This window comes from Macaca mulatta, chromosome 10 (assembly GCF_049350105.2).
Source record: "Macaca mulatta isolate MMU2019108-1 chromosome 10, T2T-MMU8v2.0, whole genome shotgun sequence".
NCBI classification, from domain to species: Eukaryota; Metazoa; Chordata; class Mammalia; order Primates; family Cercopithecidae; genus Macaca; species Macaca mulatta.
In genome coordinates this window covers 59303538-59310496 of record NC_133415.1, presented here as the reverse complement: position 1 = coordinate 59310496, position 6959 = coordinate 59303538, and the positions used below count along the sequence as shown (strand labels likewise).

The following is a 6959-nucleotide window of genomic DNA, read 5'->3' as shown; positions in this document are numbered from 1 at the left end:
AGGCGTGGGGGGCTCGAGCCTAGGGCCTGCCTCCTTCTCTCCTCCTAGTGGAGTCCAGGCTGGCTGCTGAGCACCTCACACACGGGAAGATTATTGCCTCTTTGTGTCCAGATTAACTGTCCCCAAAAGTGATCGGGTTCTCTGATTCACCCCTGCTACCTTCACCCTGGCAGAGGGGAGCCTGGGCCCCTTGGCCATGTGCACTGAGACCAGCTGACACCCTGCTTGACTCGAGCTCCTCAGCCCCAGTTCAGCCCACCCAAGACCCAGAGTCCTGCCTGTCTCTGCCCAGTGATGGTTTAACTCCTATCTAGACCATACCATGTTCCCAAAACGCTTCTCAGTGAGAAGGATACAAGTAGCTTTCTTTGGGCCTCCACGTGCTCCCAGCTGATGCCTCGTGATGCTCTCTCCTGGGTCCTCCTCTCCTTCTCCTTCCTCCACTCAGGCAGGTGGTTCTCCTGGTGCCTCCAGGAGGGAGCACACGGCACGGCAGAGAGCCAGCGTCACCATGGACACCTCTTGGCTCTTATTTCCCAAAATCCCAAACCAAGAGAAGAGGGAAGAGGCAGAAAGTTCAGCAGGTGCAGAATGTGGGGGCTTCCTGCGGACTAGACAGATGACCTGGTGGGCCTGAAGGAGCTGGGAGGCTGCAGACCTCAAAGCTGAGAGACCTCAGGCTCTCCTGGGTCACTTGTCCTGGGAAGTGATTCCATGAGATTCTTGGTATCCTCAAAGCACAGCACAAAGGGACACCAGGTGGCCCAACCCAGTGGGGACCACCTGCGGCCAGAGGGCTTTTCTGTGCCTCCGCCTTGCCTGAGTCTTTGAAATAACCCTGGTGAGGTGGGGAGGAAGCGGCTGGGAATCAGAACTCGCCTTACAAACCGGAAGTGGGATTTTCCACAGAGGGGAGGCCAGGTGTAAAAGCGAATGAGGGTGATTTATGAAAAGCAACGAAATGCAAAGTCCCTGCAGACTGAGGTTCACAGCTTGCCCACGCTCCGCCTGCACCTCCGGCCATCCCGTGTTTCACACTGACAGCCTCGCCCCCTGGGCCTGCTCAGCGGAGGCTCCTGTCTGAGGGAAACCTACGTTCGGCCACCAGAGGAACCCGGCAAAGTGGGCAGGCACCTTCCCTTCTCCACCTGCCTCTGTTGTCAGGATGAATGGCCCAGACTCCCTGAGAAGCTCTCGTGCTCACCAGACACCTTTCCAGTTTCAAGACCTTTCCTCAGCCCCTGAAGTCCCACAGACCCCACAGAGCCCCTCCCGGCTCTTGCCTTGTTTCCTAGGAAGGTCACGTGTTCTTTAGCACAGTCATTACCCACACTCTCCCCAGGGTGGGAAGTTACCCAGTGCCTCCAAGGGAAAACAAGTTCCCTCCAACTTCAAGTGGCTAAAAGTGGCAGTGATTTCAATGCTTTCGTTCCCTCTGCCCAGGGAGGGGGCTGAGGAGAAATGGATTGAGACTGACTGAAGGTCGTCGGAACCTGCGTGGCCCCGTGCTGAGCGCTGTGTGGTCACCAACCTGTTCCACCCACATGTACGGCCTAGCGGCTTGGGAGGGACATGGAGACATGGAGCAGCAGGGAGGCTGCGTTGCCAGTACCCCAGCCATGCCTCCTGAAAAGCAGGAGCATGGACACGTCACCCCCCTGGGCCTCATCCCCTTGGTCCCCTCCTCCAGCAGGTGAATATGACACTGTGGGCAGATGCAGGGGCATTGCAGGGGGGCACTGGAGAATCCACGGGAACTGAGCGGCATCCATGATGGAGGCCTGGAAGCAGAGGCAGAATGTGGGTGGCCTGGAGCTTCTCCTAAGGGTGGCCAGAAGTAGGAAAATAATAATGGACATGTGGGCTCATTCCTCATCACACACAAAAAAGTGCCAAGATGGAGCAGAGCACAGGACACTGCAAGGACAGTGATCTCAGCCCAGGACCAGGGCGGGGTCATGTCAGACCATCCCTGACAGCCAAGGTGCCCAATGCCACACTGACCTGGTGGTTTTCAGAGCTCTTCCTTGCATCACCCACAACTGCTCACGGTGATCCCGCATTGAAGGAAACTGCCAGTCCTTGGGTCTGCGATGCCCCTGCCTGGCCCCACACCATCCCGCCGTGTGCCCACACAGCCTCTGAGTAATGCAGTGGGTTCACTGCACATGGAAGCCAATATTATAGCTCCTACTTTTGAGAAAAGAAAAGGCTTTATTGCAAGGCCAACCAGCAAGGAGACAGGAGGCAGGGCTCAGATCTGAATCCCCAGTATTAGGTCAGGTGAGACTCTAACGGGCTGGGGAGGGCAGGTTGGTATGCAGACGCACTGGTGGGGCGGATTTCGATGGGACAGCTTTAAACGTGGTTATTTACGGTAAGGCGCGGAATGGTGGACTTCAGCACTGGCTCTTCCTGGATAACAGACCGCTCGTTTCTGAAAGGGTTCCCATGTTCAGCTTCCAGTGATGCCCAGGCTTTTTGATTCCTCAGGGAGGAAACGTTGGTTCTAAGTGTTACTGAGGTGACGGTTTCCTGCTCTCCACATGCCCAGGTCATATGACTGCAGCTTCGGCTCTGCTACTTCTGCAGAACAGCTTGACATCCTGTGATGCACATGATAGGGAGAGTTAGGATTGGTCCTGCAGTGACAGTCCTTCCCGAGTCTCCCAGGTGCTGACAGATAAAACAGTTTTAACTTGACCTAAAGTCTCAAACTAGGCTTGAGGACATTTAATACAAATGATTGGTGAAGTGGCGCCATCACATGCCATAATTAAACACATCCAAACAGCCTAATCTATGCACAGTTACATCTAAACAAAGTCACCCACTCACACCATGCTGGCATCTATTTTAGATAAATCATCCAATTTCTCGCCCACATACTCTTCCAAAAGGTCATGCCGCCCTGAGCAGCCAGGTCTGTGATGAGGGTTTGAACTCCGCACTGCTGCTCACTCCCCTCTCCAGAGCCCAGCATTAGCTTCCGCTGGACCACCCAGAGAACCCCACAGGTGCCCTGCTGGCTCCCCTCAGCCTCCAGCAGCTCCTGAGCCCCAGAGCCCAGGTTGCACCCCAGGTCTGTTCAGCCCCACCTCTGGGAGGGAGGGCCTGGCCTTGGAGCTTCCTGAAGCTCCCGGATGACTCCAACCAGCAGCTAAGCCCAAGAGCCCCTAATTCAGGCAGTCAGCATGCGTGCATGAGTAATATTTTGTCATGTAAACCCCACATTCTCCAAGTAAAAATTGAGGCCGGCACTGGGTACTCAATAAGATCATTAAAGTCCTGTGATCATGACTAACGTTCAACCACAGAGGGCACGGAGGTACACTGACCACTGACGGCACAGTCAGGGAGGGCGGGGCCATAGGGACAGAATGACGGGGAATCACGTGAACCCACCAGTGACCACCACGCCCTCACCCAGCAGACCGCCAAAAGCTCCCCAAGAGCAGAGGGGTGGATCTGCTGGCCCCAAGCTGCCTGCTCCCCCCCGGTTCTCAAACCCAAGCACCTCCGCTCCCCGCTGAGTGCGGAGACCTGTGACTTCACACTCTGCGGCATCATTGTGCTCTGCTGGGGAACGCACAGTGCCCCATGCAGTGCAGTGTGCATCGTGCAGAACCTACACCTGCCGTCACCCTGCACCCGGCCCCTCACTCGCTGTCCCCACCCACATTCCCACGTTGCTGTTCCCCCTTTAGAGGCCCTGGGGTTCAGAGGATGCCCTGAGCCGTGGGATTCCTATGAGCATTTGAGTGCTTGCCCAGAGCCAGACTCCAAAGTGGACACAAAACAAGAGAGCTAGGCATGACCACACTAAGTGGAGCACGCCGTTACCACACTAAACATAAAATGTTTCTGCTTAAAATAAAATAAATCCAATAATTTCCAGGTCCCTGGAATTTATTCAGAACCCCTGTAAACTGCTAGATGGTTGCCCTCAAGTCATGGAAGCACAGAGGAACACCAATGAACGTCCAACGCTGTGCTTTCGCAAAACACACAATCCTGTCCTCTCCCCATTTCGGTCCCAAGAAAATCACACCAGTGGAGCAGCAAGAATGGGGGCTTGCTGTGGACCATCACAGCCCCATAACTGAGGGACGGAGGTGGAGGCGACCCAGGAATAAACCGCAAAGTGCCTGGGCTCCAGGTGGCTCCATCAAGGGCCATGAGCCCCACTGGGGAGAGGTGACGCGCTTCTTTGCTTCTTTGTATTTAGAGCCCCCTGCCCTCCAGAAAATATTTTTACTCAAAATTAAGTTGTCGTTGAGATATCATTTTATTTTTATTACGAATAGATTTCACCTAAACTGAAAGCTGAATGGATGTCTTTGAGATTTTTAAGTGTATAAAAAGGAAGTAAATCCCACCCTGGTACATGACCCTACTATTCTCAGCACCGTGTTTCTGAAATCTTCCTGAAGTCGATCTTTTTACCCCTCCCTTCCTCCTCTCCATTCATTTTTGACCCAGACCCTCTTGTAGGCACTGAATAGCAGGGAAGGAGACAGGCCCAGATCTGGCTCTGGTGGGGTTCATATCCTGGTCTAACAGAAACAAAGAGGGGATGAAACATTTTCATTAGAGCTAGTGTCATGAACAAAAGGAAACAAGATGAGTAGAGGTCACCACAGCTCCTAGCAGGGGACAGGCAGAGACGGCTGCTCTGAGAGGGTGAATTTGTGAGACTTACAGAACAGGAGACAGACCCAGCGCAGACCGCCCAAGCAGAGGGAATGCAGTACTTGCCAAGTCCTGCAGGAAATGCCAGGCAGAGATGACCAAGAGAGAGCTTCCCTGAAGGAACCTGCACTTTAGTCTGGGAAAGAAAAGTCAAGGCCGTTGATGGAGGACTCGCCTCACACCAGGCTCAGCTCTGAAGTGCTTGCCATGAACACAGGGCAGCAGCCAAGGTTCCTACTGCACACAGCAGTGTATTTCAGTCTGCGCCCGAGACCACACTCCTAACCACAACACTCCAGGACAGGTACACAGGAGGTTGTAACCAGGGGCAAAAACAGTAAGGGACCTTGAGGACCAGAGAAGGATCTGGCAGAAAGGAAGTCAGGACCTCGCCAGGTACAGATGATTCAATGTGGCAGAGACTGGGCCAGAAAAGGTGCTGTGGAATCCACCCTGTTGGCTGGAACACTTGTGCTGGGAGCCCTGAGCAAGCCCCCGTGGAAGGCGGCTCAGGATGCCATGCTGCAAGGAAGCCCAGCCACACAGAGGCCACGTGCGCCACAGACACAGGAGTGAGCAAACCTACTATCAACTCAAATCTTCCCAACTGACGCACCACACCCTGGGCTCCTTCCCAATTCCTTACCCACAGAATCCATGAACACAGCAAAATGGCTATTGTTGTACTAATTTTGGGGTGGCTCGCTGTGTACCCATAATAACTGAAAACCAAGGATGTGCAAAAGAAAGCAAGAGTGCTGATGCCGCTGAAGCGCTACAGTGACCTCAACGAGAGGACCTGTGCTCTAGCCCCAGTCCCTGAGTCTGAGAGGTCAAAATGGGAACATTAGAAACTGACCCACCATCCTTTGAAAGGAAAGGCTCAGGGACGTGGCTATCTCAAAGGCAGATGTCCAGGGGGTCTGAACTGCAATGTGGACCTCCCCATCCCCTTCTCACCCTGGGGATGCTTTCTGCCATGCCATCGCCCCCACGTAAAAGCCCTATGAACAGAAAGCCAGTGCACTGTAAACACGGATGCCACATGGAGAAATCCTCTCAAAAAGGGGTGCACAGACCTAAGAGCTTCTGCACCACTGAGTAATACATTTAGCCTGTCGCATTAATATGTTAACGACGGTAAGCAGAAAACATTTAATTAGCCAGAGCTTTGCTTGTTTTCTTTGAATTTTAAAGGATTTCCAGGACATGCACTGGGATCTCTAAAATCTTGAGGGAAGGGTGAGCCAGCACCTTCTTGACCTGAGGTGGATCCCGTCAGCAGGCAGAGGTGCACGGAGCCCAGGCTGCAGCCTGGCCTCTGCGAGGCGATCTTCTCTGCTTTCCTCTTTCTTCTCCTCCTTTCCAATATCTTCAGACGGGGCTGAAAGTAAATGAACAAACACACTTACATAGACAGATTGATCACTTCTAATCTGAAAATCTGAAATCTGAAATGCTCCAAATTCCAAAATTTCGTTACTGTCAACAAGACACTGAAAATTCCACACCTGACCTCATGTGATAGATTGCAGTCAAAATGTTGTTTCATGCACAAAATTATTTAAAACATTATATAAAATTACCTTCAGGCTGTGTTTTAAGGTATATCTGAAACATAAGTGAGTTTTGTGTTTAGGCGTGAGTGGGTCTCATCCCCTAAGACAGCTCATTACCTGTATGTGCATATTCCAAAATCCGAAAACACTGGAAATCCCGAACACTCCTGGTCCCAAGCATTTCAGATAAGGGACACTCAATCTGTGTGTACATACACATGCACATATGAATGTATTTGCGTGTGTGTGTGTCTTTAGAGAGAGATTTGCAAAGGTTATTTGGTTGCTCCCTGATCATGGCACCATCTTGATTCTAGGATCTCTTGAAGTTCTGTTAAAGGAACCAACAAATGAGCAGGGAAGTGTGTTGAGAAATAAAAGTGACCGTGCATGAGACTCTGCTGGATAAGACAAGCAAAAAATTGGGGTCAAAGGCCTTGAACTGCTCAAATAAGCAAGAGTGCAAGCTCCATGACTCTCTGGAACTGCAGACACCCCACAGGGAAGTGGGGATGCCACTGGAGGATCAGAGACTCTATGCTGCCTCTTGAAAAGCTGACAAATTCCATTATATATACATTTTATGCACCTAAACTCAACAATTTAACAATTCATGTTGGTCAACATTTTAAAGAGAAATGCCCAGAAAAAATAGCCATGAAAAAGGGCAGCCAGTGGTACCCAAAAACCCACCTAGTGGACTCATGT

At 52.0% G+C, this 6959-nt stretch overlaps 1 long non-coding RNA gene across 1 annotated transcript in view; it reads right to left on the bottom strand.

Moving 5' to 3' along the window:
- Positions 1-2191: 2191 nt before the first annotated feature.
- The window catches only part of LOC114670423 (uncharacterized), a 45507-nt gene continuing 40739 nt past the window's right edge, over positions 2192-6959 (bottom strand). The window contains exons 2-3 of the long non-coding RNA XR_003720018.2: positions 5947-6076; positions 2192-2606 (exon numbers count right to left, since the gene is read on the bottom strand). This is a non-coding gene — a long non-coding RNA (uncharacterized LOC114670423). The remainder of the gene's footprint in view (positions 2607-5946; positions 6077-6959) is intronic.